The sequence below is a fragment of the Xyrauchen texanus genome, chromosome 2, assembly GCF_025860055.1.
Source record: "Xyrauchen texanus isolate HMW12.3.18 chromosome 2, RBS_HiC_50CHRs, whole genome shotgun sequence".
Classification (NCBI taxonomy): domain Eukaryota; kingdom Metazoa; phylum Chordata; class Actinopteri; order Cypriniformes; family Catostomidae; genus Xyrauchen; species Xyrauchen texanus.
In genome coordinates, this window is record NC_068277.1 from 57289078 (window position 1) to 57314890 (window position 25813).

General features: G+C 41.5%; 1 protein-coding gene across 2 annotated transcripts in view; it reads left to right on the top strand.

Moving 5' to 3' along the window:
- ltb4r (leukotriene B4 receptor) overlaps positions 1 to 25813 on the top strand; it is a 42201-nt gene that overhangs the window by 2693 nt on the left and 13695 nt on the right. Inside the window, exon 2 of one of the 2 annotated variants that reach the window (XM_052139574.1) lies at positions 10404 to 10503. The exons of the other annotated variant lie outside the window; for it this stretch is intronic. The gene's annotated coding sequence lies outside the window, so the exon portion shown is untranslated. The remainder of the gene's footprint in view (positions 1 to 10403; positions 10504 to 25813) is intronic. 2 annotated transcript variants of the gene reach the window in all.

Consider the following 25813-nt stretch of genomic DNA (forward strand, 5'->3'; position numbering starts at 1 on the left):
GTTTTACTTCAAGTAAAGGTTAGATTTTTGTAAATTTTTTGAATGAAAGATCAAAAGGCTAAACAATGCAGATTGTTTTTTCACAGCCTTCTTTGCGCTTATTTACCAAATGTGCTAATAATTTTGGCCACTACTGTGCGAGTATATGTATATATATATATATATATATATATATATATATATATATATATATATATGTGTGTGTGTGGCAGGGCGGAGGGCGGGGCCAGGTCTGGACTCCGCACAACCGGCCCCTAATCAGGCTTATCAAGCCTCAGAGAGGGATAAGGCAGACTAGAAACTTCAGTGCAAGAGATGGAGAGATTTATGGACAGCTGTCAGACACCTTTGTGTGTTTGTCTTTTGGTTTAAGTTTCAAATTAAAACATTGTTTATATTGTCAAGCCGGTTCTCGCCTCCTCCTTTCCATTAATCCCTTTACATGGTGCAGAAATCCGGGAAGGAGGAGGGATGCACCGTAGTGGAGTTCTCGTCGCTACCATCCATCCCAAAGGAGCAGCCACGGCCATCTGCCGGAGGACGGAGGAGCACGGCTGCCTGGAAGCGGAGGAATGGCCACCGACCACGAGGGGAGTGGTTGGTTGGGAGCCCCTCCTCCCCTAGCTGTCAGTTTGTAAAGATACTCAGGTGACATTTCACCCCACGCTAGGGCTGTGCTAAAAAATTGATACGGCAATATATTGCGATATTTATTTTCGCAATATACTACATCGATTTCCATTTTTTAAAACATGGTGTGAACTAAAAGCTCCGTTCCTGTAGATGTCACAGTATGGCTAGCTGCCCAGAATTGCAGAGTGATATTTTCGGTAGAGTGAAAAGCTGGAAGCAGCATGGCAGACACAGCTGACAAAATTACAGCAGCCCCTTCGAAATAAAGCTGATGTTTGGGTGCACTTCGGTTTTAAAAACAAACCTGGGAGCATGGACTTGGATAAAACCAATGCAATATGCAAGCTTTGTCATGCTGCTGTAAAATATTCAGGTAACACAACCAACTTGCGAGTGCACCTTGTCAGATGCCAAGCAGAAATAACGTTATAGCAGCTTCCGAAACCCATCAACCACAGGCAGACTACACTGGATAACACCACTAACAAATTTCCATCTACCTCAGCTCGAGCTCTAAAAATAACATTGGTGCATTTCATTTGTCATGATTTATATAATCTCTTGGCTCAGCAGAAAGAGTGTGACGTGCGATGGCTGGACATCGAGAGCCACTGTATCTTATGTTACGATCAAGGCGCACCACATCAATGAGGACTGGGAACTGATTTCTCATGTTTTACAGACGGGGGCAATGCATGAGAGCCCTACTGTAACATCACCAAGCTGTTGAAAGGAGCATTAGAGGAATGGGATATAAAAAGCAAGGACCCCACTATAGTTACAGACAACGTATCAAGCATGACCAGCGCAGCTAGCTGGTTTGCTACATTTTAAATATTTTGCGCATACCTTGAATTTGGCTTCACAGCGCGCACTGCAGCTAAAACCAGTCGCCCGATTGCTGGGAAGAGTGAGAAGAATAACCAGCTTTTTCAGACACAGCCCCACAGCCAGCTGTGTACTGCATGAAAAACAAAAGCTGCTAAATCTGCCTCAACACATCGTTACCAGATGGAATAGTGCTCATGACATGGTGCAACGACTCTTACAACAGCATCCAGCCATCCATGCTACCCTCCTCTCAGCTGAGGTGAGGAAGACAGAGAAGGAGATCTGCACCCCTTAGTGAGTCAGACATAGAAGTTGTCACTGCTATGAAGCCCATGACGGTAGCTACACTTGTCATGTCAGAGGAGACCACTCCAACACTATCAGTTGTATTTAATTTATCATTGTGGTGTATTAAGACTACCCAGGTCGTTCACAGTAACTTGTATTTCAGCTCTGTTTTTACATTTTCAGTGAACTGTGCAATATCGCAATATGTATCGTGATGTAATCGTATCTTGATCCATGTATCATGATGCGTATCGTATTGTGAATTCCTTGCCAATACCCACCCCTACCCCACGCTTCCTGAAGCACTTGCAATAGATGTGGCTGTCTTGTCAGGCACTTCTCATGCACCTTACACTCTAGCTCAGGGGCCAGGAAACTTTTTTCACTAAGGAGCCAATTTTTTGTTGATGCATTTTTTGAAAGATCCATAATCCAGTACTATTTTACTAGGTTTTTCATTCAAATACAATTTTTATATTGCCCATAAACTACTGAAAAACAAACAAATATGCAAATATGAATAGGTAACATGATGCAGTATGGAATTGAGTACACGTGTTTGTGCAGGTTTCCATAAAATTTCTTAATTTTACTTCATGAAAAATGTTACTTTACTTTTAGGCTGGGTGATTTGTAAAAAACATTTTAATGATAATCACATTTAAAATATCAATATACGATTATATGGTCAATCCCCAAGTTTGGTGAATATTTTTGCTTTATTGATTTTGCTTTAAAAATTTAATTCATTTATTGAAACATGAAAAACTTGAACAAAATTAATTTCAAATTGCACTTGAAACGAAAAAGCAATACAAATAACGAAGTGATAAAAAATTGTATATATAACCACCTTCCCAAATCCAAATATTTACCATCTCCAAAGCCTCCATTTGTCAACACGCTAAGTATCAGTATGCAGCAACAAGTGGAAATTACTAGCATACAACTTAAGAACTAAAGACAATTATAAATGTAAAGATGATTATAATAATCATCATAATAAAAAAGCCTAAAAAATTATTGTGTTCCAAAAATCCTGCCAAATGTGTGTTCTTATTGAATGTGTTAAAATTCTGTTTTGGTCATATTTATGCTGCCTAAAGAAAAAAAATAGAACTCAATTTTAGGTTCAATGTGAACATGTCTTGTATTACCTTAAGTGATTAAAATCACTTTCGTCTTTGTTTATTTCATACAAAGATACCTGTATAATGATCCTGCAGAGTTTCATTCACAATGTGTAAGAGCGAACTAAACTCACAGAACCTCACTAGATGATCTGAGATCATGTGCAGTATTCTCATAGACTACATTATTCTTGCAAACAGTTTTCAGTTGAATGAAACAGAAAAAGGAGTAATAACTCTTTACATGTGCTTGTTTCACGAGACATGGTTGCAAGGGTCCCGTTGCATGCCTCTGAACAGTGAATCAGACACGCAGTACTGACGGCTTTTCTATGGTCTGTTCTTAAAAATATAATAAAGTGTGTTTCTTCAAACACGCCATAATTTCTTGTCATGTGTCACTCCGAGACATCTTATGGGTCACCAACCTTTTGCAGGTAGATGAGCAAAATGACTCGTGCATGAATTGTATTTGGAGAGGAGCTCACGAACTGGATTGAGTCTCGTCGTATTTTGGGGGTGCTAAATCACACCCTGGTTGCACATAAAAAATAACGAATCACTCGTAGAAAATGCTCTTAACAGCTAAGATCATTCGTTATTGGGAAATGAGTCCCAGAACTCTATGAATGTTCGTGTGTTGGAGAAGCGCTTTCATTGCACTCAGAGCTCACTACGCACACACATCAAATCAGATGCGCATCGGCTGCTTTTCTTTCGTCTGTTCTTCAAAATATAATCATGTTTCATCAAACGTGCATCTTTGTGTCTAATTTCTTGTTATATATCTCTCCGACAAGTCTTTCAAGTCACCTTCCACAGTGGCTGGTACATCAGCAAAATACTCTGCATGAAAAATCCGAATTTGGCGGGTGTTCATTTCAAACCCTGTTCACCAGAAGCAGCCGGTAAAATTCGGGAGAAAGGAAACCAAAACTGTCATTGACTTCAAGCTTTGCAATCGCACCCACACTTTTTTAAAGTTTTAAATGATCATGTGTTGGTGAATGGTGAGGGAACTGGTGAGCCACTTGTGGCTCGCAAGCCATAGGTTCCCGAACCCTGGTCTAGCTTATCCCACAAAAGCTCAATGGGGTTAAGATCCATAACACTGTATTCCAATCTGTTGTCCATTGTTTGTGTTTCTTTGCCCACTCTGTTTTCTTTATGTTTTTGTGTTTCAAAAGTGTCTTTTTCATTGCAATTCTCCCCATTAGACCTGAACCCCTGAGTCTTCTCTTTACTGTTGTAGATTAAACTGGTGTTGAGTGAGTAGAATTCAATGAAACGGTCAGCTGAGGGCATTTGAGGCATTTATTTCTCAAACTAGAGACTCTGATGTACTTATCCTCTAGTTTAATTGTATCTGGGCCTTTCACAACTCTTTTCTATCCTTGCTAGATGTCCTTTGTCTTTGAAGACTGCAGTGAACACCTTTTGTATGAAATCTTCAGTTTTTTGGCAATTGTAAGCATTGCATAGCCTTAATTCATCAAAACAAATATTGACTGTCAAGTTTCATTTATTTTTTTTATAAATATTTTTCATTTTTGACCTAATATTGACCTTAAGATATGCCATTATATTGCATACTGTGGCAACGCAAAACCAAACACAAAGACAATGTTCAGCAACGTTAACCAAATAGTTTTCAACTGTGTCTGATATAATGGCAAGTGATTTTCCAAGTACCAAATTAACAATTTAGCATAATTTCTCAAGGTTATGGTGTTGGATTGATGAAATATTTGTTTTTTTTTTCAAATAGTGATGGAACTATTTTTTACATAAGTAATGTCCTGACTGTACTTTGTGATTAGTTGAATGTTACTTTGGTGAATTAAAGTACCAATTTGATTGAATGTGCTGAGATGGTGTGTACTGTGAAATAATGGCAAAAATTTGTGTTGTGTTTACTGCTGAATTAAAAAAAACAAAGACTAGTTGAGTACAATTCACAAACAAATTAGTCTTATTTGACAGTTCATTTAATGAATCACTCCAAACTACTCATTTACTGTACCTGGAAGTTATCAGTATGCCTGTTACGATCCCTGGTTGTCTGCCCGTGTTTCTTGTGTGGCCGTCACAGACTTCAATCACCATGATTCCCGGCCCTCATCACTGTGTCTTTGTGCTCACCTGATTGTCGTTTTGTCATCATCATGTCTGTGTACTTAAACCCTCCATTCCCTTGTCGTTCGTTGTTCTGATGTTTGCTCATGTTGGAAGTAGGCGTCGTGCCTGTCTTGCCTTGTATCCATCCTGTTCGTGTGCCCCTGATGTTTTCATGTTTTAGTTTTTGTTTTCCCACCTTGGATGTTTCATTTGTTCCTGTTTGTCTTGTTTTCACTGTTGTTCAATAAATCTGCGTGTAGATCCTCACTCCTCGTCTGCCTCCTCCTGCCAAACGTTACAGAACGAACGACCGTAAAATGGATCTAGCGGTGTTACGAGCCAACTGTCGTCTGCTTAACCTGATGCAAGAGAACCGTCCGGTGGAGGACCACATCCGTGACTTTCTAGAGCTAGCGAGTGACACAGACTTCCCAGACTCCTCCCTGGTGGTTTTCTTCTGGGCCAACCTGAACAGTTCGCTCAAGGAGCGGTTGCCACCGGCGACGCACGGCTGGACGCTCCGTGAATTTGTGGAGGAGACTCTGCTGGCCTGCGGCTCGCCGTTCACTGTGGGCATCGTCAAGGAGGACCCTGCCTTTCCTCCCACAGTGGTGACCCTTCATTCGTCCATGGCTCCTCCCTTCACACCTGCCCCGCCTGCCAGCGAGCCAGCCCCCACGCCTGCCTTGGTCAACGAGCCAGCGCTGCCAGTCTCGTCCGCCCAGAGGAGGAGGAGGAGAGAAAAGGCTTCCGCTCCCCAGTTCACACCTGCCACGGTCAGCGAGCCAGAGCCAACGCCTGCCACGGTCAGCGAGCCAGAGCCCACGCCAGCCACGGTCAGCGAGCCTGAGCCCACGCCAGCCACGGTCAACGAGCCTGAGTCCACGCCTACCACGGTCAGCAACCCAGCGTTGTCAGCCTCCTCCGCCCAGAGGAGAAGGAGAAGAGGGAAGGCTTCTGCTCTCCAGCCTCCGGCTTCCACGGCTCCGTCCCCAGAACCTCCCGTGGCTCTGCCCTCTATGTCCAACAAACCAGAGCTCACGCATACCACGGCCAACAAGCCAATGCCTGCAGCCCCGAACATCAGTGAGCCAGTGCCCAAAGCCTCAAACGCCATTGAGCCAGTTCCTGTCAGCCTCGAACGCCAGTGAGCCAGTGCCTGTCGCCTCGAACGCCAGTGAGCCAGCGCCTGAAGCCTCGACCGTCCCAGAGCCAGCGCCAGTAGCCTCGACCATCCCAGAGCCAGCGCCTGTAGCCTCAACTGTCCCAGAGTCAGCGCATCTCGAGCCTCCCAGGGCTCTGCATCCCGAGCCATCCTGGGCTCCGCCTCTCGAGCCTTCCAGGGCTCCACCTCCCAGGGCTCCGCCTCTCGATCCTCCCTCGGACCCGCCTCCTGAGCCTCCCTCGGACCCGCCTCCTGAGCCTTCCACGGCCTCGCCAACCACGGCTCCGCCTCCTGAGCCTCCCATGGCTCCGCCAACCACGGCTCCACCTCCCACGGCTCCGCCTCCTGAGCCTCCCACGGCTCCGCCTACCACGGCTCCGTCTCCAGAGCCTTCTACGGTTCCACCTCCTGAGCCTCCCTTGGCTCTGCCTCCCGGGCCTTCCATGGCTCCGCCTTCCACGTTTTTTGTTCTCTTTTAGGAGCGTCTGGAATCCGCTCCTCAGAGGGGGTTATGTTACGATCCCTGGTTGTCTGCCCCGTGTTTCGTGTCAGCCGTCATAGACTTCAATCACCATGATTCCCGGCCCTCATCACTATGTCATTGTGCTCAACTGATTGTCGCTTTGTCATCATCATGTCTGTGTACTTAAACCCCGCTGTTCCTCCATTCCCTTGTCGCTCGTTGTTCTGATGTTTGCTCATGTTGGAAGTAGTCGTCATGCCTGTCTTGCCTTGTATCAATCCTGTTCGTGTGCCCCTGATGTTTTCATGTTTTAGTTTTGGTTTTCCCACCCTGGATGTTTCATTTGTTCCTGTTTGTCTTGTTTTCACTGTTGTTCAATAAACGTGTGTAGATCCTCTTTCCTAGTCTGCCTCCTCCTGCCAAACGTTACAATGCCAAATCCTTCACTGAATAGGTCTTAAATCACATTTCAAGCATTCACAAAGCAGAAGTGTAAAACTTCTGCTGCAGTCTGTAAAACTTGCAGTGACTGTAGCGCAGAATAACAAGTCTATTTATGTACAATTATTCCCTAATATTTTATTTAAACTTCACCTTCCAATCATTAGTCCGGTATGAAACAAAACAACAAATTGGTGTCATGAGTAATGTTTAATGTGTGCATTAATTTATTTAATGTCCTTTATTTTGAAAATGTAGTTCCTGTTTCATGTCATGTGTTCCCCTTCATGTTCATGTGTCTTGGTTTTATTATATTGTTATCAGTTCTGTCTGTTCATTTGTCATTGTTTTACTCCATGTTCATGTATTTAAGCCCTCGTGTATTCCATTGTCGTTTGTCAGGTATTGTGTTTGTGTAGCGTATTCAATTTATGTCTAGTCAAGTTCACGTTTTGTTGTTGATATTTATAGTTGTTTTTTTTTTGGATTGCACATTTGTAATAAATTTGCACTTCGGTTCTTCACTTTATCATCATCGCCGCTCTTGCACCAGCAGCATCGTTTCATTGTGTTTTAACGATGTTAAAAGAGAATGTGTGTAGTCAGCATTTCACAGAGTCTAACCACTTTTTATTAAATAAATGCATGAATATAATACAAGCAAGATTACCTATTGCACATTCAAAAGCATTAGAACAAGACAAGGGTACATGTCAAAAAACATGGATATCCACCTAGTTTGAGTGCAAGGATAGGTAAAGAACTCAATGGTGACAATGTGTACAACTAGATAAATTATGGTCATGAGTTTGAATATTGGTATACTCATCTTTTTTGAATGCAATGCAAATAAGCATGTAAAATAAAAAGATGAAAATGTCAGTGTCTACAACAGCATTATAGTGAAAACAATAACATTAAAAGTTAGATTGTAAAAATTAAAATTCTAACAAAAGTCCTGGCTAACAAATTAGCAAACAAGCAAATTTGCCTCATTATTTTTACACGCAAATGAGCTTGTGATTTGCCACAAGTGTTTGTCAGAAGTTTGATGCCTTGGTAGTGAAAATGCAACAAACAGTTCTATGGCAAACTTGTAACAACATTCAAGAGTTTAGTGCAAAGCTCTCTCGGACAGCAGGATTTCCACACAACCATCCTGGAAAACCTGGAATTTTGCAGTGTGCTTTTTCAGTCATGTTAAAGTAATGGAAAATAAGAATACCTAATGTCCTGAAAATAATTATTTGTCCTGAAATATACTGTATTTTATCATAAAACTGTTTGACAGTGTCAATAACAATATTTTTTTTTACATGTACAAAAAACTCAGGATAGGTGTTAAACATAAATCCATAATCGCTTTGTCACAGACGGCTGCTGTCCATTGTGAAACAACATCAATGGTTGACTGTCATGAACAAATCTGGTTACGTACATTCTCTGCTCATCTGCTTTGCTCTAACTAAATAGTTTAAAGTATTGATTGAGAGCAAAAAGATTTTTTGCATTCCAACATTGCTGTTGTACAACTACAAAAGCATTTAGGTTTTAAACTTAAATGGCTGAGACTAAATAAATATTAGGGCTGTGAATGCAAAAAACAATTATCAGGATTAAACGCAGATTTAGAAAAAGCGGTCATTTGACACCACATATTCTTATTTTCCTGTCAAAATGCATTTATTTCTATCTCGAAAACAAAACAATATAATTAACATTTTCCAAACAAAGCAACCAATATATACAGATAGAAATGCACTAAAATAACACTTATTCAAGTAACATTAAACGTTTCCAAAGTCTAAGTGGGAGTTTGACTTCGTTTTTTTTAAATGGATATATTTATTTTAATTTCCTCCCCCTTTTCTCCCCAATTTGGAATGGTGGCATAGTGACTCGCCTCAGAGTCTCAATTGCCACGCGTCTAAAACTGTCAATCTTATCACCTGGTTTGTTGAGTGCATTACCGCAGAGACATTGCGTGTGTGGAGGCTTCACCCTATTCTCCGCTGCATCCATACACAACTCACCACGTGCCCAACCAAGAGCGATACACATTATAGCATCCACAAGCAGGTTACCCCATTTGACTCTACCCTCCATAGCAATGTGCCAATTTGGTTGCTTAGGAGACCTGGCTGGAGTCACTCAGCACACCCTGGATTTGAACTTGTGACTTCAGGAGTGGTAGTCAGTGTCTCACTGAGCTACCCAGGGAAGTTGACTTATTGGAAGAATAAGTCCCCATAGGTTGAGTATGCTCACATATTTATTCATTTCATATTTCTATATTAAGAATTTTACATTTAAAATATTAATCTCAAAACATTATTTATGCATTTACTACTGCTGTGTAAATGCATTTATTCCTGCTCTAAGAAAAATACACCTAACTGCCTCTTATGTTGTGGCGGTGGGGGCGTGGTCGAGCGTTCATCTTGGGAGAAAGTGGTATGGGTGCATATACCTGAGCCAGATAAAGACTAACACCGGTTTCCAATTGCAGTAAGCTTGGGGAGAGAAGTATAAAAAGGAACCACGTTTGCGACGAGTGAGTGAGAGAGCTACTGGTCTGAAAGAGACTGTACTGAAACTAAAGAGAATCATGCTGAAAAGCCCTCAATGTTTGTTGACTAAAATTTACCTTGAGTTGAAGAATCCAGTTCCCAGTGTCCTCATTTCCATCCCTACGTCATCTTCTAAACATGTACTACACGTCATTGTGGAGGATAGCAAGGGGTGGAAAGAGTACTGAAAAATCCTACTCAAGTAGAAGTACTGTTACTTCGCAAAATATTTTGTATGAGTAGAGTAAAAGTAGCTGTCCCAAAAACTATTCAAGTAAGAGTAAAAGAGTAGCTCATTTAAAAGTACTCATGAGTAGTGAGTATTGAGTACAGAGTTGCAAAACCTATGCCCCATTATAATGAACACTATGCCAACTTTCTTTAAAAACATCACTTATCTATGATAATCACTAGGGATGTGCACGAGTAGTCGAATATTCAAATATTCGTTATGCAATAATTATTCGAATAGTAAAAATACTATTCGATTTTTGCAAAGTTGTGCTTTGCTGGCCAAATATACAGTGAGATGCATGTTAAATCCTGAACACACAAACTAAAACTGGCAGTTTTAACAGAATGCACTAGGTGGCACTGTTGAGTGTGGACACAAGTTGATCACATTTTTTGAGCAAATGGTTCCGTCAGTACGTTCAGCAGGACACCAAAAAAGGGGGTTATTGTGAGAATGTGGCTTGCTGTGAGAAAGCTGGGCTCCTGTTTAAATGTACTGGATAAGTGGTGTACACTTTACTCTCATATAGGTGCAGCTTGTCAGAAAGCAGCATCCCCAGAGCAACGTAATCCCTGCAATGCTTCTGTAAACAACAAACATGGCATCCGAGAAAGCCTTTGCTTGCTGAGGTAAGGGGCATTCAATCATTTAAACTGGTGTTTACAAATGAGTATAGTTTACAGAGCACGTGGATATGCTTATTTTTCCTCAAAAAAATTAGGTACAATATAAAAATAACTATTTTATGTCAAGTGTTACATTCGTCCTGTTTGTTTGCTGCATCAGTCTACTCCATTATCGTTTTCTTTTATTTCGATTTGCGTGAGCTTAAATGCTTTATTCTTTTTTTTTTTTTTTCACACATTGCTTGTTTAAATATATTTTTTTAAAACACAGGACATTATATTAGCTTATTATGAATATAATTTGAAGCTTGTTTTTTTTTTTTAATGGTGATGCAACCTTTATGACAAAAATGATTTTACCTTCTCATTAATTACTTTCATTTAAATAATAGAATATTCAAATATTCATTTTTTTATTAGCTTAAATATTCTAGTACAAAATTATTGATGAATGCCCATCCATAATAAACACTACATGAATCTGATTCCAAAAAAAGAATAGGGAGACATGATAACAGAAATTAAAACATTAAAAGGTTATTTTTAGTACACTGATCACCATTTTAAATCATAATGTATGGAACAATTAGATTAAAATCAGTTTCTGTGTAGGGTCTAAATTTAAGTTTAAACAATGCAAGGAATGCAAAAAAAATGCTAAATAAGCAGGATCACTTGGCACGTCATGTCCAGCACAAAAGAGGTAGAGCAGGCATGGGAAAAGTTGTTGGTACACGGGCTACATCACGCTCATAAAGGAACAATTCCCTCCAAAATTTTAATTCTCTCATCATCTACTCACCCTCATGCCATCCTGGATGTGTATGACTATCTTCTGCAAACACAAATTAAGATTTTTAGAAGAATATTTTAGATCTTTTGGTCCATACAATTAAAGTGAATCGGTGCTAAAATATTGAAGCTCATAAAATCACATTAATCAGCATAAAAGTAGTCTAGTCCATGTGCCTCCAGTGGTTTAATCCATGTCTTCAGAAGCGATATGACAGATGTGGCGAGAAACAGATCAATTTTTAATTCTTTTTTTAACTATTATTTCTCCTCCCTTTCTCAGTGACTCAGTTTCCACCTTTTGAGATACAATGTTGCACATTGATTTAGTTCTTGTATCTTAAGCCCAGAAATAGTTGTGTTCTCATTCTCATGCATGATGCACAAAAATGAAGTTTGTGACAGGTGGAATATTCTGCCTGAAGTATTGCTGTACAAACGTTGATCTTTATAAAGGCCAAGCATTATTATAAATTATTTTCAAATTTATAAATCATCTCTACTTTTATGGTAATTTATTATACCAATTAACACACTCTACATCTGGGTTCGGTATTATTAAAAAAAGAACAATATTTAAAAAAATATTATTAAAAAATATAAATGTTTAATTCTATTACATTAATACTTTTAAAGCTCCTCAAGTTATTCAGCCAAACGTAGTGAGTGGTTTTCTCGTTTCCTTGTTATTGTAGTTTGATTAATAACCTTTATATGATATATAGCCTACTAGACACTGCTCAATTCACATATGTACACTTTAAGTTTGACATTTTGATACAAATACGCTTTTTATTCCACTGTTTAAAGTTCATTTTAGACATAAACGACTGCGCTTACATTAATGCCTCACCAAGTCGGGCATTGGCGGAATTATAAAGTGTATTTGATAATTTCGCGCTCTCGGAGTCCACGTGCATGTAAAGCGTACAAACATTAACCGTCTGTCAATCAAACAGTGCGCCGCAACAGACGTTAGGAAATAAAAAGTCAATATTTTTTATTTCATATAGGCTAAATATAGAACACTACTCAAAAGTTTGATCGAGGACATTTCTCTTTTTTTTGATAAACATCTAGATAAATTTAATCTCTCACAGCAGCCCAATAATCTCAGTAAATTACAGGCTACGTTATAGACACCGAATTTAGTAAGCAGAAATACGAAATTTACCTCAATATGTTTCTTCAAATAAACTCATGACACAGTCAAGCAATTGGCCTTTTTCACAGCGAAAATCCTTTTTAGGTGCAGCCATGATGTTCAGGTGTTGAACTGTTTTTGAGGCATTCTCCACAGACGGCGGCATGGCTCCAAATCTGCAGCTGCTGTTCAAATTAGTGATGTGTCGTTCATGAACGATTCGTTCATTTTGAACGAATCTTTAATATGACTCGGGACTACCGAGTTGTCTCAGAGAGTGATTCGTTAATTTTGTGTTGACCGCACATGCGCGCAACATCGCATAAGGTACATGAAGTCATAAATGATTAGTTCATCTTTCGCGAGTCTTCGGGTTCGGCCGGGTCCGAGTCTTTCGTTCTTCCTGTCAGTCCCATAGAGACTATGCTGCTGTCAGTACCGGAAAGAAAAATGATTAGTTCGTCTGGTTCGGTTTAGCCGGTCCGAGTCTTCGTTCTTCCTGTCAGTCCCATAGAGACTATGCTGTCAGTACGGAAAGAAATGATTAGTTCGTCTCTTCGGTTTAGTCGTTAGTTCTTCAAGTCAGACTCACAAACCCATAGCACTATTCAGTAGTGCAGTGCTATGGGTTTGTGAGTCTGACTTGAAGAACGAACGACTCGAACCGAAGAGACAAACTAATCATTTCTCTTCCGGTACTGACAGCAGCATAGTCTCTATGGGACTGACAGGAAGAACGAAAGACTCGGACCCGCCAACCTAAACCCGAAGACTCGAGAGTCGAGACTTGAACTAATCATTTATCTTTCCGGATCCGACCGGTATGCTGCATGTGCATGCAGTCAGTGAGTGCATTGGCTGCTGTGTCACACCACACGCCCACACACAGACACTGACGAGTCGACATCGACAACTAAGTATTTTTAACGCTTTGAAGTTCGAACCCGATGACACAAGAGGCGGAGAAAAAGGAGGTGAGGTGAACTAACTGCAATAGCTTAAACTTAAGACCCAATTAATAAATTAACATTTCGGTTTCTTATAAATTGGCTTTGGCTGCATTACCCTATAGTTTATTTTTATTTATTTATTTCAAATTGAATCAACATTTTCGTAAGTAGACTACTTGATGTTTTGGGCTATTTAACATGACATTTAATTATATTCTGCTGAAATGAACGAAATGAACGAAATGACTCGAAAAAAGATTCGTTCATTTTGCTGAACGAGACTCAAAGATCCGAGTCAGTAAAATGATCCGAACTTCCCACTACTAGTTCAAATGGCATTCACTAAAGTACAGGGGTTTCAGTACAGCGACGCACAAGGGGCGTGGCCATGACATAAAACAAATTTCAGGTCAGCGCACATGCGCATTATAGTGCCTTCTTTCCACGGGCGTTTCATATTTTCATCGCGGGCTTTTCATAACAGCGACAGCAAACTGATGGAACAGCCATGGAGAATCTATGACAAAATAGGGAAATCGGTAAATGTTTTTGTTGTTTTACTATACAGAGGCAGATGATGTTGTAAAAGATGCGGTAGCATTTTAATGTAAAGAACGAGTAACGATAAATAATTTTTGTTACCGTTTGCAATATAACTGCATATGAACTATGCAAATTTTGAATTAGGAGAACGCCTACACTACCACGTCACATTTTTACGCTGTACTGAAACCCCTGGAAATAAGTGACTGCCCTGTTCAAATTTGTTATGTGTGATTTGATTTGACGGGAGTCACAAGACTCTTGTAGCCAATCATGTTGATAGATAAAAATAAATTCAGGACAGGGAAGTCAGTGGGAAAATAACGCAGTAAAAGTACAGTTTCAGCACTTAAAATGTACTCAATTAAAAGTAAAAGTATACAATTTTTAAAGTACTTATTAAATTTCAATCATTGGGAAAAAGTAGTAAATTACAGGAATGTAAGTGTTTGTAATTCGTTACTTTACACCCCTGAGGATAGCTCACTTCACCAGATTAACATCATATTCATGGTGTTTAGTAGGTGGGGTGGACCCTACATGTCGTGCTCAATTACTGATGTTCATCCAGGAATATTTTTGAACAAAGACGGAAATTGTTTCACTAATTTTAACACCTCTGCTTTCTCATTGGAAACTAAATGAGGTAGATGGTTGGAAAGTGTACATAGCATTTCGGAATTCTTTAGTCTACTCTCAATAGTACACTGAGAAGCGCCTATTTCGGTCTCCAATGTGGACAAGACAGAAGACACAGTTTTCACCAGACAGGCGGCTGATGGTGAGACATTTTCTTACGCTTCCACATTTGGCTTTCTTTCAAGATAGGCTTTCAACTTATTTACATGGCAAAATCATGTGCTATGATGATGATCAGGACTAGAGATAACATAAGGTCCACTATAACAGGACAGCAGCTAACCACCTGGCATAAGTAACAATACTAGTTCAATTTAATTTTATCTTGAGCTTTCTCAAGATTCTGTTTGGCCAATTCATGAATTTTGTAAAGGCAGGCATATACTACATTTTGTGACATAATCTGGGCTGGTAATCTGGGACCCACGTTTTGGGTCACACAGCCATCGCTTTTTTAACACAGTATATGGACCATGCAGAGTGTGACCAAAATCAAATTAGACCAAACTAAATTCAAGCGACTCTTGTAACACTTCCAGAGAAGCAAAAAGTAACCAGGGAATTCCTCCTGGCTGTTTTCGAGGTGCTAGAACAGATGATGTGGGCACAGCAAACCCTCCTTCTCCTTAAATGTGAACTTATGTGTTAGGATAAGGTCATCTGCTAAAACAACAGCTACTTGGAGTGTGTCTGCTTTTTGCTCATTAATGTGCGTACTTGGAGATGGCAGCAGGTAAACAATTTTAAAAGTCCTCCACTAGAATTAACTGAAGCACTGGTTCTTTGCCCTCTGCTTTTTGCAATAGTATCCAGCTGCAGACCCGCAGCACCACCAGTTTCAGAACCCCAGTTTCAGAACCCCAGCGCCAGAACCTGAAGTGAGGGGCGGAGCTTACGTTCTAAACCGAGTAGCGCCACCTAACGTTTTGGAGCGTAGTTTGCTTTTATTACAAACGAAACATCATACTTTATACGTATGTTAGAATGATACATTAAGGTACAGTACAATAAGCATTTTAAAACATTGATCTTGTGTAATATAATTGTATATAGTTATTCGTTTCATTGTATTATGAGAGTTACTTCCTGATCATGATTGTGAAAAATAATGCTTGAAACTTATGGGCATTTTATATAAAATATACTTTATTTCACAAGAACATGTGCAGCATGCATTTTTCTTTATGTAAAATAAAACATGTCAAAAAACTAAAAAAGAGAGAAAATTCAGCATCATTTTAAAAGAAACAATAAAAATATATACAACAAATGACCAATTCACCCCTAGGCCCATTTTATCATGACAATCCTGTGTAAATTAAACTTAAAATGTATCAAATGAGGAATTCATTCTCAGGCCCATTTTGTCCTTACATTCTTGCAAAAATAACTCCATGTCATCCCTGAACACAAAATAAAATAGAAAGGGCTCTCTGGAAGCTTCTGACTGTTCCAGGAGATTGTTATGGCCTTTTCCTTGTCGTCTTCATTCATTCGAATGAAAAGAGGCTCTTCCACTGGACCCCTGAGCAGATGGCTGTTGGAATGGAGCCATTTCACAGCTTCTTTCATGTGCCGGATTATTGGGAGCTTCTTCATTACAGAATATTAAAGGACAATGTGACTTTATAAATGTGACATATAAATGTATTATATGTTAAGAGATTATATATATATATATATATATATATATATATATATATATATATATATATATATATACACATACACACCTCACTGCTGCTAAGCTGTAGCTTGTTCTTCACATGGAAGGGACTCTTGTAGGGTTTCTGCACTGGAATATATATATCTTGGTTAATTTAAAATTGATCAGAAGAGGGTGCAAATGTAACGGTGGGCTGGAGTAAATGTCCAGTATCTACCTTTCAGAGAAAACCCCAAAGTTCTCCAGAAGAATAAGAGCCAACCATCTCCTGTATGTTTGGAAAGTCGCACTGGAAGACAAAAATAGAGAAATCTTGATATTTCAACTGCTACAACATCATAAAGGTCAATTACTTGAACTGGTAATTACTTACAGATGTAAAATCAAAGGGTGCTCCCAAGACAAGATGTAGAGCATACTGGAAAACAGCAAAAATTAAGGAACATTATCTCTGTAAACGTCAAATTAAAAAAATTCTTCCTTGTTCTGTATTTAACAACTTAAAAAAATTAAAATAAAAACACCACCACACCAATCATTGGTTTAAGTATATCAAAACAATGTCTCACCATCAACATGAAGACTCCACAGTCTACACCACCAATCTGTTGGGGGATATCCAAAAAAAAAAAAAAAGCATGAGTTTATTAAGGGTTTGACACTTCAGCAGTCCCAACTTTAGCAGACTTCTTTATAACCAGCCTTGTTTTTCAGTAGCACCCATGTGCCAGGTGCAATTTTGGCTGTCATCTTACTGCAACAAAAATACAAAAATAATAAAACAGATTTGTTAATATGAAGTTACATTGTGCAGCACACAGTTTGAAGCTCTGAATCCATGCAAAAACACAGTCAACAGTATTTGGGTCTTTCTTGTAAAAACTGTCACAGCATGCAAAATCAGAACATCATGCAAGTAACCATTAAGCAAGTTTATTAAACTCTTGAACGGCAAAACTTGAACACACACATTGAATTTTTCACCACATGATGTCAAAAACGTTAGACAACGTTACACAACTCACCATGCTCTCCGCCATGCTTGTCTCATTGTCAATAACTCCGCCCCTCACTTCAGGTTCTGGCGCTGGGGTTCTGAAACTGGGGTTCTGAAACTGGTCTGCTGCTGGATATATCTCGCTTTTTGAGATGTGCACCATTGATCAAATAATATTTATTTTTCATGTGCAAACTCAACAAAGGTCTAATTTGGCAGTTTAGTGTAATGTCTAAACTGTTGTCTACATGCCTCTGGTACCAATGCATAAGCTCTTAAAATTGCAGCTTTTACCAATTTATATTCTGTGGTCTCTTCCATGGACAATGATTCGTAGTCTTCTTGCACTTTACTGGTTATCACATATTGCAACAACAATGTCCAGATGTCTTCCGGCCACTTCAAGGAAGAAGCCACTTTCAAAATAAAAAATTACTTCAACATCCTTTTCACAAAAAGAGGGAACCATTCTCAAATTTTGGCTGTCATCAAACTTATTGACTGCAGTCAGTTCTAATTTCTTTAGAGCAAAGATTCATAACCCCAATTGGGCCTTTCCAAACTCTACATCTCCTCTATTGCCAGCTGCTTTAATCTAATAGCGTTATCACTTACAGACAAATCACGTGACTCATCCACAAAACTAGTGTCATCCATTTACTAGAATGCCTTTTTTTTTATGAGGCTCTGTATTAAGGCTTTGCACACAGTTTAAGCTTTTTATCTTTACTACCAGTTTTTATTTCATAAGATTCCCCAATCTAAATGAACTGATCCTAAGTGGATGTTAAGAGCAGATTCTCAGAAGCATATTTTATTTTTATTTTCTCCCATTTTTCTCCCCAATTTGGAATGCCTGAGTCTGAGACCACCAGTCCACACATCTTATCACGTGGCTTGTTGAGTGCATTACCACTTGGTGGACTTGGTCACATTCTGACTCTCTTTCCCCTCCCCCCTTCTCTTTCTTTACCGCTACCGGTAAAGAGCTTAAAACTTTTGGCAAACATAATTATTTTTTCTTTTTATTTAGAGATGCACCAATCGACCGGCCAGGGACCGGAATTAGCCGATTTTCTGCATGCTCGGCCCGGACCGGACCGGTAACCGGCCGGTCAGCCTCCGTTTTGTTGCCAGCGGCGCAGGCAATAATGCCACAGCCGCATGTAAACTTGTCATTGGCGTGGGAGATCTTCACTGTGTGAGTGAAGAATACATAAAGTTCGAAATGTGTAATAATTGTAAGGCCAAAGTAAACCATGGGGGAACCACCACAATAACATTCGGATCAACAAATCTAATTAGACATTTATAACACCATCACCCAGCTGAAAATGCCCATTTTAAAAAAGAAGCTAAAAAGTGAAAGCAGCTAAAGCTAGCCAGAGCTCAGAGCCAGCCACAATTCAGCAGCCTCTCCTATCATTCCTTGGTATTGTCACGAACCCCTTTCCTCTGCCCCATCTCAGCTTCCTCACACACGCACACTATCTCCCGTCTCGCACACAGGCACTCCGCGAGCGTGCTCGCTTCCCGCTCCCTCGCTCCGCCCCCTGAGCTTGAACGCTCTTTTCCTCCATCGGGCTTCCACGCCCGGTTTTGCTTTTACGAGCTCTCGCTCAGTAACGATCTCCCCTCTGGCGCACTCGGCTCTTCAGCCTGAACATTATGACCACTTGCACTCACGCGCTTCCTATCTTCACACATTGTTTACACCTGCACTCACGCGCTTCTTGTCCCCACACATTAGGTACACCTGCACTCGCCTCGTCACCTGTCATTGTCTACACCTGCACTCGCCCCTATAAATACACTATCCCTCCGTTTGAATCCCGTTGGTTATTGTATTTAGATTCCCGTGTTTTGACCCTCGCTAGTCGCTGTCTAGTTTTGACTTCCCCACTCTTGATTACCCTCGTAGCTTGCCAACTCCCTATTCCTCTCGTTTCCCTGTCTTTCGCTCCCGCTTATCCTGTCTTGTCTTGTCCATAGTTGTTAACTGTTTTCCCCACTTCGACCCCCGCTATCGTTCACCTCCCTCACTAGATCTGCCCCCTTGTTCATCTCTTTGATTCCCCGGCTCTTGACCCTACGCTTCCCACGACTACTCTTCATTGGATTTGCCCCTTGTATGTACTTTTGCCTGCCTGCAAATAAACGCGGTTTTAAACGCGCCTATTTCGGTCTCCAATGTGGACAAGACAGAAGACACAGTTTTCACCAGACAGGCGGCTGATGGTGAGACATTTTCTTACGCTTCCACATTTGGCTTTCTTTCAAGATAGGCTTTCAACTTATTTACATGGCAAAATCATGTGCTATGATGATGATCAGGACTAGAGATAACATAAGGTCCACTATAACAGGACAGCAGCTAACCACCTGGCATAAGTAACAATACTAGTTCAATTTAATTTTATCTTGAGCTTTCTCAAGATTCTGTTTGGCCAATTCATGAATTTTGTTAAGGCAGGCATATACTACATTTTGTGACATAATCTGGGATGGTAATCTGGGACCCACGTTTTGGGTCACACAGCCATCGCTTTTTTAACACAGTATATGGACCATGCAGAGTGTGACCAAAATCAAATTAGACCAAACTAAATTCAAGCGACTCTTGTAACACTTCCAGAGAAGCAAAAAGTAACCAGGGAATTCCTCCTGGCTGTTTTCGAGGTGCTAGAACAGATGATGTGGGCACAGCAAACCCTCCTTCTCCTTAAATGTGAACTTATGTGTTAGGATAAGGTCATCTGCTAAAACAACAGCTACTTGGAGTGTGTCTGCTTTTTGCTCATTAATGTGCGTACTTGGAGATGGCAGCAGGTAAACAATTTTAAAAGTCCTCCACTAGAATTAACTGCCGCACTGGTTCTTTGCCCTCTGCTTTTTGCAATAGTATCCAGCTGCAGACCCGCAGCACCACCAGTTTCAGAACCCCAGTTTCAGAACCCCAGCGCCAGAACCTGAAGTGAGGGGCGGAGCTTACGTTCTAAACCGAGTAGCGCCACCTAACGTTTTGGAGCGTAGTTTGCTTTTATTACAAACGAAACATCATACTTTATACGTATGTTAGAATGATACATTAAGGTACAGTACAATAAGCATTTTAAAACATTGATCTTGTGTAATATAATTGTATATAGTTATTCGTTTCATTGTATTATGAGAGTTACTTCCTGATCATGATTGTGAAAAATAATGCTTGAAACTTATGGGCATTTTATATAAAATATACTTTATTTCACAAGAACATGTGCAGCATGCATTTTTCTTTATGTAAAATAAAACATGTCAAAAAACTAAAAAGAGAGAAAATTCAGCATCATTTTAAAAGAAACAATAAAAATATATACAACAAATGACCAATTCACCCCTAGGCCCATTTTATCATGACAATCCTGTATAAATTAAACTTAAAATGTATCAAATGAGGAATTCATTCTCAGGCCCATTTTGTCCTTACATTCTTGCAAAAATAACTCCATGTCATCCCTGAACACAAAATGAAATAGAAAGGGCTCTCTGGAAGCTTCTGACTGTTCCAGGAGATTGTTATGGCCTTTTCCTTGTCGTCTTCATTCATTCGAATGAAAAGAGGCTCTTCCACTGGACCCCTGAGCAGATGGCTGTTGGAATGGAGCCATTTCACAGCTTCTTTCATGTGCCGGATTATTGGGAGCTTCTTCATTACAGAATATTAAAGGACAATGTGACTTTATAAATGTGACATATAAATGTATTATATGTTAAGAGATTATATATATATATATATACTATATATATATATATATATATATATATATATACACACACGCCTCACTGCTGCTAAGCTGTAGCTTGTTCTTCACATGGAAGGGACTCTTGTAGGGTTTCTGCACTGGAATATATATATCTTGGTTAATTTAAAATTGATCAGAAGAGGGTGCAAATGTAACGGTGGGCTGGAGTAAATGTCCAGTATCTACCTTTCAGAGAAAACCCCAAAGTTCTCCAGAAGAATAAGAGCCAACCATCTCCGTATGTTTGGAAAGTCGCACTGGAAGACAAAAATAGAGAAATCTTGATATTTCAACTGCTACAACATCATAAAGGTCAATTACTTGAACTGGTAATTACTTACAGATGTAAAATCAAAGGGTGCTCCCAAGACAAGATGTAGAGCATACTGGAAAACAGCAAAAATTAAGGAACATTATCTCTGTAAACGTCAAATTAAAAAAATTCTTCCTTGTTCCGTATTTAACAACTTAAAAAATTAAAATAAAAACACCACCACACCAATCATTGGTTTAATTATATCAAAACAATGTCTCACCATCAACATGAAGACTCCACAGTCTACACCACCAATCTGTTGGGGGATATCCTAAAAAAAAAAAAAGCATGAGTTTATTAAGGGTTTGACACTTCAGCAGTCCCAACTTTAGCAGACTTCTTTATAACCAGCCTTGTTTTTCAGTAGCACCCATGTGCCAGGTGCAATTTTGGCTGTCATCTTACTGCAACAAAAATACAAAAATAATAAAACAGATTTGTTAATATGAAGTTACATTGTGCAGCACACAGTTTGAAGCTCTGAATCCATGCAAAAACACAGTCAACAGTATTTGGGTCTTTCTTGTAAAACTGTCACAGCATGCAAAATCAGAACATCATGCAAGTAACCATTAAGCAAGTTTATTAAACTCTTGAACGGCAAAACTTGAACACACACATTGAATTTTTCACCACATGATGTCAAAAACGTTAGACAACGTTACACAACTCACCATGCTCTCCGCCATGCTTGTCTCATTGTCAATAACTCCGCCCCTCACTTCAGGTTCTGGCGCTGGGGTTCTGAAACTGGGGTTCTGAAACTGGTCTGCTGCTGGATATATCTCGCTTTTTGAGATGTGCACCATTGATCAAATAATATTTATTTTTCATGTGCAAACTCAACAAAGGTCTAATTTGGCAGTTTAGTGTAATGTCTAAACTGTTGTCTACATGCCTCTGGTACCAATGCATAAGCTCTTAAAATTGCAGCTTTTACCAATTTATATTCTGTGGTCTCTTCCATGGACAATGATTCGTAGTCTTCTTGCACTTTACTGGTTATCACATATTGCAACAACAATGTCCAGATGTCTTCCGGCCACTTCAAGGAAGAAGCCACTTTCAAAATAAAAAATTACTTCAACATCCTTTTCACAAAAAGAGGGAACCATTCTCAAATTTTGGCTGTCATCAAACTTATTGACTGCAGTCAGTTCTAATTTCTTTAGAGCAAAGATTCATAACCCCAATTGGGCCTTTCCAAACTCTACATCTCCTCTATTGCCAGCTGCTTTAATCTAATAGCGTTATCACTTACAGACAAATCACGTGACTCATCCACAAAACTAGTGTCATCCATTTACTAGAATGCCTTTTTTTTTTATGAGGCTCTGTATTAAGGCTTTGCACACAGTTTAAGCTTTTTATCTTTACTACCAATTTTTATTTCATAAGATTCCCCAATCTAAATGAACTGATCCTAAGTGGATGTTAAGAGCAGTTTCTCAGAAGCATATTTTATTTTTATTTTCTCCCATTTTTCTCCCCAATTTGGAATGCCTGAGTCTGAGACCACCAGTCCACACATCTTATCACGTGGCTTGTTGAGTGCATTACCACTTGGTGGACTTGGTCACATTCTGACTCTCTTTCCCCTCCCCCCTTCTCTTTCTTTACCGCTACCGTAAAGAGCTTAAAACTTTTGGCAAACATAATTATTTTTCTTTTTATTTAGAGATGCACTCAATCGACCGGCCAGGGACCGGAATTAGCCGATTTTCTGCATGCTCGGCCCGGACCGGTAACCGGCCGGTCAGCCTCCGCTTTGTTGCCAGCGGCGAGGCAATAATGCCACAGCCGCATGTAAACTTGTCATTGGCGTGGGAGATCTTCACTGTGTGAGTGAAGAATACATAAAGTTCGAAATGTGTAATAATTGTAAGGCCAAAGTAAACCATGGGGAACCACCACAATAACATTCGGATCAACAAATCTAATTAGACATTTATAACACCATCACCCAGCTGAAAATGCCCATTTTAAAAAAGAAGCTAAAAGTGAAAGCAGCTAAAGCTAGCCAGAGCTCAGAGCCAGCCACAATTCAGCAGCCTCTCCTATCATTCCTTGGTATTGTCACTGAACCCCTTTCCTCTGCCCCATCTCAGCTTCCTCACACACGCACACTATCTCCCGTCTCGCACACAGGCAATCCATGAGCGTGCTCGCTTCCGCTCCTCGCTCCGCCTCTGAGCTGAACGCTTTTTTCCTCCATCGGGCTTCCACGCTCGGTTTTGCTTTTACGAGCTCTCGCCAGAACGATCTCCCCTCTGGCGACTCGGCTCTTCAGCCTGAACATTATGACCACTTGCACTCACGCGCTTCCTATCTTCACACATTGTTTACACCTGCACTCACGCTTCTTGTCCCCACACATTAGGTACACCTGCACTCGCCTCGTCACCTGTCATTGTCTACACCTGCACTCGCCCCTATAAATACACTATCCCTCCGCTTGAATCCCGTTGGTTATTGTATTTAGATTCCCGTGTTTTGACCCTCGCTAGTCGCTGCCTAGTTTTGACTTCCCCACTCTTGATTACCCTCGTAGCTTGCCAACTCCCTATTCCTCTCGCTTCCTGTCTTTCGCTCCCGCTTATCCCGTCTTGTCTTGTCCATAGTTGTTAACTGTTTTCCCACTTCGACCCCCGCTATCGCTCACCTCCCTCACTAGATCTGCCCCTTGTTCATCTCTTTGATTCCCCGCTCTTGACCCCACGCTTCCCAGGACTACTCTTCATTGGATTTGCCCCTTGTATGTACTTTTGCCTGCCTGCAAATAAACGCAGTTTTTGACTTACATTGTGACTGTCTCAACTTGTGTGCGTATAAAATAACCAACCTCACCGTTGATAGTCACAATGCCCGCGCTAAGGAGTCGCAGCAGCTCACTAGAGCGGAAGTGCACGCCACATTCGGGCGCAGGAGCTACAGTGTGGAGAGATGACCACGCGCCACGCCCAGGGGCAGCAGGTATGCGCTATTTCTGATTTTTTTACCCGGTTTCACCTGTGTCTGCCCCTGAGCCCGCTTATGCATGTCTGAGCCGTGAACTCTCCACCCCGGAGAGGTTTTATGGCTCTTCCGACGCAGACCAAGGGGTTTCTATGCAAGGCAGCTACATTATGGACCCAGCTGCCCAACTCGTGGGTTTGCGCCAGGGAGCCAAACCGTGGAGGCTTATATTATGGATTTTTGTGTCCTGGCGCACCAGGTGAAATTTAATGAGGTGGCTCTGAAGACCATTTTTCAATGTGGTCTGAATGAGCCAACCTCATCATTAATGCCTGGTGGTCGCTGTCCCCTTAACCTGGCTCAGTTTATTGACCTCGCCCTACTGTACTCTGGTTCCTCGCTCACTGTGGGGAGGCAGACACTGAACCAGCTCCACACCAAGACCCCCGCCTCGAAGCCTGACACGCCCCCGCCTCGAAGCCTGACACGGCCCCAGTCCCTAAGCCTGACACGGCCCCAGTCCCTAAGCCTGACACGGCCCCAGTCACGAGGCCTGTCACGCCCCAGCCTCGGCCTGGCACGGCCAGCGAGTCAACGCCCATGCCCGCCACGCCAACGAGCCAGCGCCCATGCCCGCCACGGCCAACGAGCCAGCGCCCATGCCCGCCACGGCCAACGAGCCAGCGCCCATGCCCGCCCACGGTCAGCGCAGCCAGGGCCTGTAGCCTCGACCGCCCTCATGGCCACGCCCCTGTTGGTCAAGACGTAAGAGAAGGAAGAGGGCCCCTTCTCCCCAGTCTCGCCTGGTGCTCAAGACCTCTGCTCTGCCCTCAGAGTCTTCCACGGCTCTGCAGACCTCTGCTCCGCCCTCAGAGTCTCCCACGGCTCTGCAGACCTCTGCTCCGCCCTCAGAGTCTCCCACGGCTCTGCAGACCTCTGCTCCGCCCTCAGAGTCTCCCACGGCTCTGCAGACCTCTGCTCCGCCTCCAGAGTCTCCCACGGCTCTGCAGACCTCTGCTCCGCCCTCAGAGTCTCCCACGGCTCTGCCGGGTTCTGCTCCGCCCTCAGAGTCTCCCACGGCTCTGCCGGGTTCTGCTTGCCCCTCTGAGCCCTCCCGGCTCCGCCTCACTAAGTCTCCAAGGGCCCCTCACGAGCCTCCTAGGGCTCCTCCTCACGCAGCCTCCCAGAGCTCTACCCCTCAAGTCCCTCAGGGCTCCACCCTTCAAGCCTCTCACGGCTCGCCTCTCGAGTCTCTCAAGGCTCCATCCCTCGAGTCTTTCATGGCTCCACCCCTCAAGCCTCTCATGGCTTCGCCTCGAGTCTCTCAAGGCTCCATCCCTCGAGTCTTTCATGGCTCCACCCCTCAAGCCTCTCACGGCTCGCTTCTCGAAGTCTCTCAAGGCTCCATCCCTCGAGTCTTTCATGGCTCCACCCCTCAAGCCTCTCACGGCTTCGCCTCTCGAAGTCTCTCAAGGCTCCATCCCTCGAGTCTTTCATGGCTCCACCCCTCAAGCCTCTCACGGCTG